This window comes from Ambystoma mexicanum, chromosome 11 (assembly GCF_040938575.1).
Source record: "Ambystoma mexicanum isolate Mex_15411 chromosome 11, UKY_AmexF1_1, whole genome shotgun sequence".
Taxonomy (NCBI): Eukaryota; Metazoa; Chordata; class Amphibia; order Caudata; family Ambystomatidae; genus Ambystoma; species Ambystoma mexicanum.
In genome coordinates, this window is record NC_090934.1 from 1,475,567,788 (window position 1) to 1,475,581,603 (window position 13,816).

The 13,816-nt window shown below is 44.9% G+C and overlaps 1 protein-coding gene across 2 annotated transcripts in view; it reads right to left on the bottom strand.

Moving 5' to 3' along the window:
• SERINC4 (serine incorporator 4) overlaps window positions 1-13,816 on the bottom strand; it is a 273,311-nt gene that overhangs the window by 5,643 nt on the left and 253,852 nt on the right. The window lies entirely within an intron of this gene.

Consider the following 13,816-nt stretch of genomic DNA (forward strand, 5'->3'; position numbering starts at 1 on the left):
CCTCTCCCATTCATTGCCTCTCCCAAGATGGCCTGTTCATTGCCTCTCCCAAGACGGACCGTTCATTGCCTCTCCCAAGATGGCCTGTTCATTGCCTCTCCCAAGACGGACCGTTCATTGCCTCTCCCAAGATGGCCTGTTCCTTGCCTCTCCCAAGACGGACCGTTCATTGCCTCTCCCAAGACGGACCGTTCATTGCCTCTCCCAAGATGGCCTGTTCCTTGCCTCTCCCAAGACGGCCTGTTCATTGCCTCTCCCATTCATTGCCTCTCCCAAGATGGCCTTTTCATTGCCTCTCCCAAGATGGCCCATTCATTGCCTCTCCCAAGATGGCCTGTTCATTGCCTCTCCCATTCATTGCCTCTCCCAAGATGGCCTGTTCATTGCCTCTCCCAAGATGGCCTGTTCATTGCCTCTCCCAAGACGGCCCGTTCATTGCCTCTCCCATTCATTGCCTCTCCCAAGATGGCCTGTTCATTGCCTCTCCCAAGACGGCCCGTTCATTGCCTCTCCCATTCATTGCCTCTCCCAAGATGGCCTGTTCCTTGCCTCTCCCAAGACGGCCTGTTCATTGTCTCTGCCAAGATGGCCCGTTCATTGCCTCTCCCAAGACGGACCGTTCATTGCCTCTCCCAAGATGGCCTGTTCCTTGCCTCTCCCAAGACAGCCCGTTCATTGCCTCTCCCAAGACGGCCCGTTCATTGCCTCTCCCAAGACGGCCCGTTCATTGCCTCTCCCAAGATGGCCTGTTCCTTGCCTCTCCCAAGACGGCCCGTTCATTGCCTCTCCCAAGACGGCCCGTTCATTGCCTCTCCCATTCATTGCCTCTCCCAAGATGGCCTTTTCATTGCCTCTCCCAAGATGGCCCATTCATTGCCTCTCCCAAGATGGCCTGTTCATTGCCTCTCCCATTCATTGCCTCTCCCAAGATGGCCTGTTCATTGCCTCTCCCAAGATGGCCTGTTCATTGCCTCTCCCATTCATTGCCTCTCCCAAGATGGCCTGTTCCTTGCCTCTCCCAAGACGGCCTGTTCATTGTCTCTGCCAAGATGGCCCGTTCATTGCCTCTCCCAAGACGGACCGTTCATTGCCTCTCCCAAGATGGCCTGTTCCTTGCCTCTCCCAAGACAGCCCGTTCATTGCCTCTCCCAAGACGGCCCGTTCATTGCCTCTCCCAAGACGGCCCGTTCATTGCCTCTCCCAAGATGGCCTGTTCCTTGCCTCTCCCAAGACGGCCCGTTCATTGCCTCTCCCAAGACGGCCCGTTCATTGCCTCTCCCATTCATTGCCTCTCCCAAGATGGCCTGTTCATTGCCTCTCCCAAGATGACCCGTGCATTGCCTCTCCCAAGATGGCCTGTTCATTGCCTCTCCCATTCATTGCCTCTCCCAAGATGGCCTGTTCATTGCCTCTCCCAAGATGGCCTGTTCATTGCCTCTCCCAAGATGGCCCGTTCATTGCCTCTCCCAAGATGGCCTGTTCATTGCCTCTCCCAAGATGGCCTGTTCATTGCCTCTCCCATTCATTGCCTCTCCCAAGATGGCCTGTTCATTGCCTCTCCCAAGACGGCCCGTTCATTGCCTCTCCCATTCATTGCCTCTCCCAAGATGGCCTGTTCCTTGCCTCTCCCAAGACGGCCTGTTCATTGTCTCTGCCAAGACGGCCCGTTCATTGCCTCTCCCAAGACGGACCGTTCATTGCCTCTCCCAAGATGGCCTGTTCCTTGCCTCTCCCAAGACGGCCCGTTCATTGCCTCTCCCAAGACGGCCCGTTCATTGCCTCTCCCAAGACGGCCCGTTCATTGCCTCTCCCAAGATGGCCTGTTCCTTGCCTCTCCCAAGACGGCCCGTTCATTGCCTCTCCCAAGATGGCCTGTTCATTGCCTCTCCCATTCATTGCCTATCCCAAGATGGCCTGTTCATTGCCTGTCCCAAGATGGCCTGTTCATTGCCTCTCCCAAGATGGCCCGTTCATTGCCTCTCCCAAGATGGCCTGTTCATTGCCTCTCCCAAGATGGCCTGTTCATTGCCTCTCCCAAGACGGCCTGTTCATTGCCTCTCCCAAGACGGCCTGTTCCTTGCCTCTCCCAAGACGGCCCGTTCATTGCCTCTCCCATTCATTGCCTCTCCCAAGATGGCCTGTTCATTGCCTCTCCCAAGATGGCCCGTTCATTGCCTCTCCCAAGATGGCCTGTTCATTGCCTCTCCAATTCATTGCCTCTCCCAAAATGGCCTGTTCATTGCCTCTCCCAAGATGGCCTGTTCATTGCCTCTCCCAAGATGGCCCGTTCATTGCCTCTCCCAAGATGGCCTGTTCATTGCCTCTCCCAAGATGGCCTGTTCATTGCCTCTCCCAAGACGGCCTGTTCATTGCCTCTCCCAAGACGGCCCGTTCATTGCCTCTCCCATTCATTGCCTCTCCCAAGATGGCCCGTTCATTGCCTCTCCCAAGATGGCCCGTTCATTGCCTCTCCCAAGATGGCCTGTTCATTGCCTCTCCCAAGACGCCCGCTCATTGCCTTTCCCATTCATTGCCTCTCCCAAGACGGCCCTCTCCCATTCATTGCCTCTCCCACGATGGCCTGTTCATTGCCTCTCCCAAGATGGCCCGTTCATTGCCTCTCCCAAGATGGCCTGTTGCCAGAAACTCCCCCATCATCAGGTGGACCCGGCCTACCGACAAGCATCACTTTGCCTTTTGGAATTTGTACTTTAGCTGTTCCACTATAGTGCTACGCTACATCCCAGAATGCAACGTCCTGTTGGCTAAAAAGTCTGGACTGGCTCAAGGTGTCACACGTGTCCTATGCCGCAATAGCGGCTGGTGAAATATTAAAGTGGTGGGGGGAAAAGGTGCCCATAGTCTGAAGCCCAAGGACTGTGAAGGAAAGACTAGCTGAGGACTCACATTCATCCACAAGACTTCATGGTCATGCACCCTTCAGGAGAACACACCCCACGCATCCTTGGATTACTTGCCTGCCACCTCCAGCTCATCCACCTTTCTTTAAACTGATCTAACAAACCACCCCAAACCAACAAGGGCTTTCACAACAAAATCGCAGGCCTTGTTACATCAGCATCACTCAACGACACTATCAACATCTTGCCCACAGTAATTAACCTGCCTACAACCAAACTACAAAGAAAAGCAGAGAGACCCTTCTCAGGCTGCTCAACACTATGGGTATCAGGAAACACACCACAGAATCTGCCCACCACAAAGGCAACACACTGGTCTTGGTACTAACCACTTCTCCAGCACTAAAGGTCTTGAAGAGGAAGTGTCGAGTATCGTCCTCACTCCAGTTGCCCCCCCTCCCATTACCTATTGAGTTCACACCAAAGCATGTGACGTATGAAGAACAGTTAAATCCGCAGAGAGCAGCCCATGGGCTCTGCCCAGTACCTATCAGTATAACACCACCTATGAATATACCGACACCTAAGAAAACCTGGACACTAAGGTATCCATTAAAGAAGCCATACATACATTCTAAACAAAATGATGGTTGTTTGAATAAAATACCTGAAGAAGCAAAGAAGATAATGAAGGAAGATGAATGGTGACGTCATAAGAAATCAGACTGATGCACATATAGAAGATATAATGACCTGAGAATACTGACAAGAGACGAAATACCATGGATAAGTGACATCTTGAGCCTAAGGTGAAGAAGTTGATGTCAAGATGAAAAAACTTATGCCAGATACATGATGAAGATATTTAGTTAGTTTAAACGTGTACAGACGCAAGTAACTGAAAGAGGCAAAGACATAGTGAAGCTTGCTTATGCTTTAGAGTTAATAGATTGCAGCAAGCACCAACGTTTACAAATATATACCTCAAGAAGCACTTTATGTATGAATGTAAGTACACTACGCACATAAGCAGAATTGAACAAAGGTTACAAAAGGCCTCAGATGGAGTATGTCGCAGCAAGAACATCGAGAATCAAGACAGAACAAAACTCAGCTAAAGGATTACCATGCTAAGAAGCCAAGGTCTTATCTCACTGGAATGGGCCGACATTGGATATAATTAAGGAAAGAAGAGAACAGAGGATACTGTTCAGAAAGGTCAAGATAAGCCACAGACGTCAGAAGACTGGTAAAACTAAACCAAATATACGAAAAGACACTGAGAAAAGCCGATTTCACGGTGTCCAGTCACGTGACAAAGACAGGCTGGAAGAGTGAGACTTTCACACCTACGCATGGATCCCCGCCATGCCCATACTCCTTAAAAGTTCTCAGAGCACAGAGCAGACTCAAGGCCAAACAACAAAGCAGTAATTGATACATGACTACTGAGGAGATGATTGATTGTAGCATAATTGGTGGGAAGATGGGGTGCAGACAAGCTTCTCTGCACCTGGATGTTCTTTCTGCGTGCTGCTAGACATAGGTGGACAAATATGAGTGGGGTTGATGCCAACCCAATCATAGTGGACCATGTAATCTAGGGTCCTATAGTGAGTAGAGCCAATGAGAAGTTGTACTTTTAGTGACGTTCATAGTGACCATTTTGAAGGGAGGGCTTAGTTGCCCCACCCGATGTTTATTATCCAATCCCCTCTCCCCGTTACCATATACAGATATAGTACCTATGTTAAGTTACCTTCCTATAACCAATCAGATTGCATGTTCGGTTATTAAGATTGCCACGTAGAATAACGTTAGTACATGCGCAGGTTGTACGTCAGCAATGACGGGTTTTTTCTACAAATATTGAGTTTTTTGTAAAAAGTAAAGAGAGCGAGAAGATCGAGCGGTTGCTGATGTTCGTTGTACTCCCCGTTTTGTGAACTTGTCATTAAAGGGACTCCCTTTGCCAAACTATTGAGTTGTCTTAATTATTTGATGCATCAGTATGAATCTGCATCCCCATCCATCTCGAGGGTACTACTACTCATCTTAATGGGCTGTTTGGAGATCATCCAGTTCACTTGTTAGCATAGATTAGATGGTTAAATTAGATAAAGATACCCATTGACCATCGACATGAGTAACTTCAGGTCCTCAGCAATATTACAAATCCTTTGCCATCAAGCTGATAGAATGAGAAGCTTCCCATAGATAGTGGATAGTGCCTTGCTTTCCCCCCAAAACCTCTCCCACTTCTACGAGTAGTGGATCGCACGAGCGGGACGGAGAGGCGGTAACGAAGGCGGTGATCCCAAGCATCTGTAGATGAAAGACATGCAAACGGTGAGTAAAAAAGACTGAATGTTTTGGCAAAGCATGCATGGCTTAGAAAACAAGGTAACGTAGGGAGTCGGGATGAAAATAACATCAGAAGAAGAGTGTAATATATATGTATATACAAGGGGAAAGAAATTGACTCGAGTGTCGCAGAGCAATATAAAGAGATATTGTGAGTGTGGCCGCGATAAAGAGTATACGACTAGTTCCTAGATTTTAAAGAATGCTAGCAGAAGCCCTTATCTAAGGTCCTCTTTGATAGGATGACGTAGGAGACCAGATCGATTAAAGATGATCTGAAAGAGATAGGCTTGAGTTCCATGAAGGAATAAACATAGGGGTAAGATACGTCTGAGAGAGCAGACGGCATAAGGTTCATGTGGCTGGCCAGAGTTTGTCTGTTTCTTTTATGTGTTTAGGTAAATTTGTGACGTCAAACTTGAAAACAGTTTTTTGTGAAAAAAGAGCATGAAAATTGCACGATTATAGAAGGAAATTGGTGCATGACATGGATTGATGGTTGTTTTTAGCAAGATTAAAGTAAAAAATATTGTTGAAACAACGGATTGGAGCTTGCAACGATTGGTGCTCGATCATATTGTTGATTATTGAGACGCAATTGTAATAAAGTGTAAAGTGAAAAAATAAGCAAGTGTTATATGAATAAGGAATAAACGAGTTAAGCATGGAAGATATCACTCTGTTAATACACATGTGTAAACAGCTGCCGAAACACGCACCTAAGCTTAAACAGTACAGTGCGGAATGTGTTAAAGGGACCGTGGACAAAATGTTTATGCCGTGGCCCCAAGGCGGATCGCTATCTAAAACGGTCCTGCAGCACATGACGACATATTTACATGCCACGTACACTGGCAAAAGGTTAGACAAGCGCCCGGTTAGTTTAGAACTTTGGAAGATGTACCAGGAAGAAAGAGAGGAGGAGCCGCCGTTAGATTGGATACTGAATATATGCAAAGAGGGGGGTGGAGAGTCTTCTGCACCACCCGCCCCGTCTGAAATAAAAAACAAACCTAGTAAAGATGAAAGATTGTACCCATTGAGGGAACTTAAAGCAGCAACGGGATATAGTAACCCGGCATATGAGTCACCTATGCAAACTAGTGATGAAAGCCCAGAGAAAGTCAGGGAAAGGAATATTGCCTCCAAAGTCCCGAGGGACAAGGAGAGACGCGAAAAGGAAAACGTAATCAAGCACAAACAAGTACATCTCTGGGTACAGGAAGAGAGGTAAAGAGATGGAAAGGAGATGAAGATAGAACTGATGAGATGGCACTCACACAGAAGAAATGGATGGGAGGTCAGATTTTATTGAAACTCGATGGTAAAGGCATTGAGGACATGAGACAAAGGGGAGAACGAGACGAACAAGAAAGAAGGGATAAAGGAAAGGAAGGACGATTAAGAGAAGAAGGGGCAAGATAAAAGGATAGGCAGAAACGAGAACAGTTATATCATGATGAACAGGCTAGAAAACAGGAAAAGGCAGAAGAACAAAGAAAACGCGATCATAAGCAGAGAACAGCTGATGATCAAGAAAAAATAGAACAAAGAAGAATAGAAGAAGTAGAGCAAAAGATACGAGAGAAGAGAATAAAAAGACAGAAAGATGAGGAAATATGAAGGATGAATGAACTAAGAGATACTAGGAAGAAAGAGGAAGATAAGGTTAGAGAAAAAGCGAGGAAACGTAGAGAGTTTGATGACGACATAGAACGCAAGCAAAGACAGAGAACACGTGATCTCGAATATCTGGAAAGGGAGGTTAGAAAACCTGATCCCGGGGTACAATGGGAAGATACAGAAGAATTCTTTCCTGAGTATGATTCAGTACCAAGCACGACTAGGGTAAATCTAGAAGATGACTTCAAAAACAGAAGTATCGGAGAGCCAATCCATAAGATATATGATGAGATGGGACTAGAAAGGGTACCCCAAGGAAAAGGAAAGGATGAGCGCCTTGAAAGCACTCAGTTGTACGACACTGAGGACGCTTCATGCAGCAGCAAACATAGAGAGCTGTCGTTAGATTGGCTAACACTAATTAGAAATGAAGAAGACGAGAGAAGCTGCATGTGCTGGGCACAGGCACTATCAGACGAAGAAAGGGAAGCCTGTGAAAGAGAGGAGAGAGAAGAAAGAGAAGAAAGAGAAGAGAGAGACACAGAGCAAGGTCGCGAGAAACATTTCTCTAGTGGAAAGGCAATAAGATGGTCGGATTCAATCACGTCCACATCTAAAGTGCCGGAGTCAGTGACATAGTCAGACCAGCATGAAGGACTGCCACACGGTCAGAGGGGGTTGTCTCCCCCGCCATACGTAAGCAGGTTAAGGACATTGCCAGGCAGACAGTGGTGTGGGAATATTAACCCTGCAGGAGACAGGCTAATGATGAGAGAAGAAAAGGAGTTAAGTGCGTCACAGTTTCCCTTATTAGAGAAGGGACGGACAAGCCACAGTATATACCATGGCCACAGATGGATAGAGAGAATCTAAAAAAACAAGCTCCCAATGTTAATATCTGGAGCTGGGAAATGGATAAACGAGTTAGAAAAAATGATGGGAGGTAATGCGTTGGCTATAGGAGATATCAAGGGTCTTTTGATCGCCATACCTGGTGACAGAGCTGATGATGTTTGGACACGAGCAGGTTACCCCAGTGTGACTCCAGTCAATACTGCACATGACAGAGCGCTGTTTAACAATTGCAGAACTGCGGCATGGAAAGCACTTCAAGTGCTATACCCGGATACTTCTGACATGGGAGCTATAATGACGTGTAAGAGGAAAGAGGGAGATGATTAATTGATTTACATTCAGAATTTCCAAACACACGGGTGCTGGAAACTTGTGAATCCTGGGGGAAATCTACACTTGTGTTTTACCATATATTATGTCAAGGACTGTCAGAACAGGCACAAAAGCAGCTCAAGAAGTTGGTAGGAATTGAAGCTATGCCATGGTCTGAAATACAACTGACCATTGTGCATAAAATTGTCAAAATATGCCATTGAAGGGGCAATGTTAACTAGCACAGATGGATCCAATATGCAGCAGGTCAATAACCAAAGGCAGTTCGATCAAAGCAATAATGGATTTAGCTCAAGAGGAAGAGGCTACTGAGGAAGGGGATGGCAAAATAATCAGGGAGGTTTTCAGAATATGCAAGACAGAAATCAGAATATGCAAAATGGGCAAATAATCAGACCACCGCCAACATGTTGGACATGTGGGATGACAGGGTTTCTAGCGCGTATGTGCAGAAGTCAAGGGATGGTGAAGGCAAGTTTTCTTTATCTGGTGACGCCATGAATACCCAAGGTTTTACAGGAGCCACAAGCCGCGTTCCTTTCACAAAAGAACTTCCAGTTTCTATGGGGGAATTTGAAATGAAAGTACCAGAATTGTATTCGAGACAGACGCCTGTCAATATATTGGGATGAAATTTGATGACAAAGCTAAATATGGCAATCTCATTCACTGAGGAAGGCATGGTGTGTTCAACTCCAGGAATGCATTATTTGAACGTTTGCGAAATGATTAGAGCATACGCAGGACGAGTGGCTATGAGAGCTATTCCATTAGAATCTGAGATATTCGCATATGGAGTGCGCATATTAATGTCATGGCTACCAGGCCTTGCAGAGAGAACGATGAGAACAACAAAAGAGTTTCTGTTCAGGCCAAGAATACCTATGCATGAGGAAAAGGGACAAGTGTTTCCCTTGATAATACAAACAGCCATAGTGCGAGGAGAGATGGCTTTGCTTGATGGCTGTGATGATGAAGGCAGACAGTGGTGCGCTTTAATCGCCATTGGGGAAGGTTACAGATTGACTGACGTCACTGATGACGATCTGTTTGAAGAACGAATAGGTGAGGATGAGATTAGATTTGAGGTTAATCTCATTTATTGGGTAAAAATGATTAAAAGAGAGGTGCCCCAGAGGATGATGCTGGCACAAAAACGTCCTGAATATTTTGATGACGACATGGCAAAGGTGCCTGTCTCAGTATGGACTACAGGCCCTTATGACGCAGGCTTACTGAAGGAGTCAGAGAAGTGAATATTAAATTAAAACCTGGAGCAATTTTACCAAGAGCACGACAATATCCCATGTCCAGGGAGGCAGATGAAGGGATTTTCAAGACCATTTCTGTCATGATGGATCAAGGTATCGTAGTGACGTCAGAGTCATCATGCAATACTTTGGTTTATCCGATCAAAAAATCAAAGGGAGGGTCTTGGTGTTTAATACAAGATTTAAGACCGATAAACAAGATAGTAGAGGCCGAGTTCCCTCTAGTCCCTAACCCGTCTACAATCTTATGTAACATACCTGTTGAGGCACGTTATTTCACAGTGATTGACTTAAAAAATGCATTTTTCTCAATCCCATTGCACAAAGACTCACAAGATTTGACATCTTTCACATTCAGGCAAGTTCGTCTGAAAAGCACAAGGTTGCCCCAAGGTTATTGTGAGTCTTCTTCGATTTTCAATAGAGTCGTGCAGCTGGACTTAAGCAACATTGCATTAGAGAGTGTTGTCTTCCAATACATGGATGACATTTTAGTCTGCAGCACAACAGAGAAAGAGTGCAGACGTGATTCCATTCAGCTATTGACTATACTTGCTGAGAAAGGATATAAAGTTGACAAGGAGAAGCTACAGTATTGTCAATAAGAGGTGTTGTACATGGTCCAATTGATTTCACACAAAGGAAAAAATTACCCCTGAAAGAGCTGAAGCTTTTTTGAGAATAGCTAAACCGCACAGGGTAAAATAAATGCAAAGTTTTCTCGGATCATCTAATTATGTCAGGGCATGGGTCCTTGAATATAGCTCTTATACCAGGCCCTTATTACAATCCTTAAAGAAAGCACAGGCAATGAAAGAAAACATTGTGTGGACTAAGGTCATGGAGGAAGGGTCTGATGAACTAAAAAAGGCCATTTGCATGGCACCAGTTTTAGGGATTCCCAATTATGCAGAAGAATTCTACCTGTTTTCACACACAGATGGTACTGTTATGACAGAAGTCCTTACACAGAAAATCACGTTGGGGTACAAGCCTCTGGCATACTACAGTGGGATTTTAGATCCAGTAATAAGAGGTAATTTCCTTTGCAAACAAAGTTTGGCTGCCGCCGCGTTCACCATAGACAAAGCTACAACCATTGTAATGGGGTGCCCAATGACGTTATTCGTTGAGCACGCATTATTCGCCATTTTAGAGAACCCAAAAGGTACATTGACATCACAAAGAGCTTCTGCTTATGAAGTGGTCATATTGAATCCAGCTAGTAAAATAGTTTGATGCAGAATAGTGAACCCAGCTATGTTTATAGCAGAGCAAGTTACTGAAGGAGAGCCAATACATGATTGCGCGAACTATGAAGAATTCTATGATGAGATCCCCAGAGTAAAAGAGAATGCATTGGCAGAAGGAAAGATCGTCTTCATTGACGGTTCTTCTAGGATCGATCAAAATGACAGACAAAGATATACAGGTGCCGCTGTGATGAAGCACACAGCAAATGGGGAATTACGAGTTCTTATTAGTGCATGTTTACCCTCTCATTATTCAGCACAGGCTGCAGAATTATTGACGTTGATACTCGTGCTCGAGAATCATGCAGACCAGGATGTAACAGCGTACAGTGACTCTGCCTATGTGACGTTGACAGTGCACGCATGCTTAGCGTGTTGGAAAAGGAATGGCTACCTCCTAGCGGATGGCATGCCAGTGCAACACGCCGCCTTAATGGACAGGATGATTAAGGCACTACAACTCCCAGTGGGCATAGCAGTTGTGAAATGCACAGCCCACACGAAAGGGACAGATTTTTATCTCACATGGAAATCAAGGAGCAGATGCTGAAGCCAAGCGTGTGGCAACGGAAGAAGAAATAATGATGGATGTGGGAATGCCTGATGTGCATGAGAAAATTATTGTTGTAAGAAGTGAGCCAGAAGGCTACAGTAAAATGTAAAATACTCAGTTAATGGAGCTCCAAGGGGAGGCAGTGCAGGAAGAAAATGACATTTGGAAGCGAAGAGGGTGTTCTTTAAACCCCTATGAGGCTGTATGGTGACAGGACAGCACTGGTAAACGAGTAATGCCTATAGCCCTACTGAAAATAGCACTGGAACAGTTACACTATCCAGCGCATATAACGAGAGAGAATCTAGCAACAACCATTGCCGAAGACTGGTTTGTACCAAACTTAGTGAAGCATGTTGCATTTTTTATGATTAATTGCATAATCTGTCAGAAATGTACAGCTGGGCATGCACTACGTGTGATCAGAGGAGTCATCCCAAGGCCCAATGGTCCTTTTCAGCACTTGCACATCGACTATGTCCTGGGGATACTGTGTTAGTACGGAATCACACAAGGAAAAGGTGGGACGAGCCAAGGTTTCACTGTCCTTTGATATATTGCACCATCTGCAGTTAAGTTACAGGGAAGAAGAGCTTGGATCTTCCTTGGAGACATCAAGCTATATATCAGAGAGACTCCTCTGCCCGCACCCCAACCCGGAGAAACTACAGACAACGGGGAAGAACCACAGTACGTGCAGACGAGATCCATGACGAGGAAGAAGGACACATGACCAGTCAAGTGAAAAAAGCAAGGAAACCTTTGTGATAAGGTTGTGGCCCAGTTATAAGACATTTCATTTGAGCAAAATGAAGGAAAAAAGGACATAAATACGAACACTCTGTGCATCATAGTTGCAGGTAAGAGAGGAAGAATTGCATTTATTGAGCCACAAGTAGCTTATTGACTTTGTACTGAGGCACACTAAAGCCTTGATAAGAAAAGCTATGCCAAATTTTTATCGAGGATATATAAACTGGAAAAGAATACAATGTCCCGAATCCTTCCACACAGAGTCTTGGTTTGGACTTACTTATGGTGTCACAAAATAGTGACCTCAAAAGGCACATACTGACCTATTTCGAATTAGTATTGATTTCCTACCCGTCACTGTTGGGGAGACTTACAAGCGTAACATAATTTCTTCAAGATCCTGATAAAGAAAAAACAATAAGAAGACTGCTCACAGTGATTGCAGAACAGTTTATTTTACTTGCAGAGTACAGCGAGGACAAGACAAATGTCCCTATCGCCAGAGAATCATAGACTGGCAAATGCAGTATTTTTTCATTTAATTGAAGACTTTCCAGACCTTGTTGGGAGACATGCCATTGTTGATGTACTCACATTCATTTGTGATACAGCCAACACTACTAACTTGAGTATGCTCCTAAATAGCATAACAATACAGGTTGCACTTTCTTCTCATCAAAATCACAGAAGAGTGTAGAGACTTTCATTCGAAGGACGGATCATGGAAGTATTGACAAAAAATACACTTTTGCTGACAGGGAAGCAACATGTAATCTGGAGTGAAGCAGATTTGAGCTATAGACTGGGAACTAGTCTATATGGAACACGTATTATAGACTTGCCAAGGTCATCATTCATTGCTGGAACATTACATTGCAAACAGAACTGTTTCCAGAGACAAGAAACAGTCCATTATCCAGAATCAGAGGACAACTGGTCCAGAACGATTGATCCGTGGAGCAGAGATAGCAGAATCCAGAAATCCAGCAAACTACAAAAAGACCTTGAGAATTAAAAGAAGCACACAAGATGACAACAATGAACTAAATGGATACCACAGCACATTTGGGAAACAACATATGGTACCAACATATGAAGGAAGTTTGAAGACGAACTTCGGATGAGGAATGCTTTGTATGTGCACTTTTGCCCTACAGCATGGGAAAGTGAAAATCTTTGTAGCTATCGAAATAGATGTTCAGACAGCACGCTGTCTGTCACATATAGCAATGTGCAAAACCAGAGGTCAGTTCATGGGAAGCGATGCTTCTTTTAAAATGGGCAACTGAAAAGACAGATCCAGATGAAGACGATTATGTCCAAGACATAATGACAAGAAACATTGCCAAAATTAAGAATATTGCGATCAGAAATGAAAAACCTGGAATAAAAGGAGCAGAGATCAGGAGAGAAGTGAACAAAAAATTGGAAACTAGAGGAAAGACTTCAGAAGAATCTCACAGATGGAAGAACAGAGGTCAAATGCAAATCTGGGGAAAAGTGCTTTCACCAGACGGATGGGAGAAAGGAGTAGTGATTTGCAGAGCATCGGTACTAATAGGTTTTTTCCAGGCTAACATTGACATAGTGCACAATGGATGCAAGCTATTACGGCCAAAGCTTGCTAAATTACTAACATGGGTCGAGGACAGAGGAGGACCCCTGCAGATAATACCATTTGAGAGCCCAAAATTCTGTTTCATAAATAATGGCACAAGAAAAATGGGAGAGCATTGCAATTGTAGTCGAGTCTTTGACATCTCAGGAATGGTGCATGGTACTGCAGTGATCATGGATCAATAATGGGCGTGTGGATCCCAGGCATACATGAGATTGCTGAAAAATGGGGAGGTATATGTACATTAGTGAATGTCCATGTTCCAGTGTTGATGATTCCAAAAAGTGATGTCAACATTGACAGTTTTCCGAAAGCAGATGCTCACCTAAGAA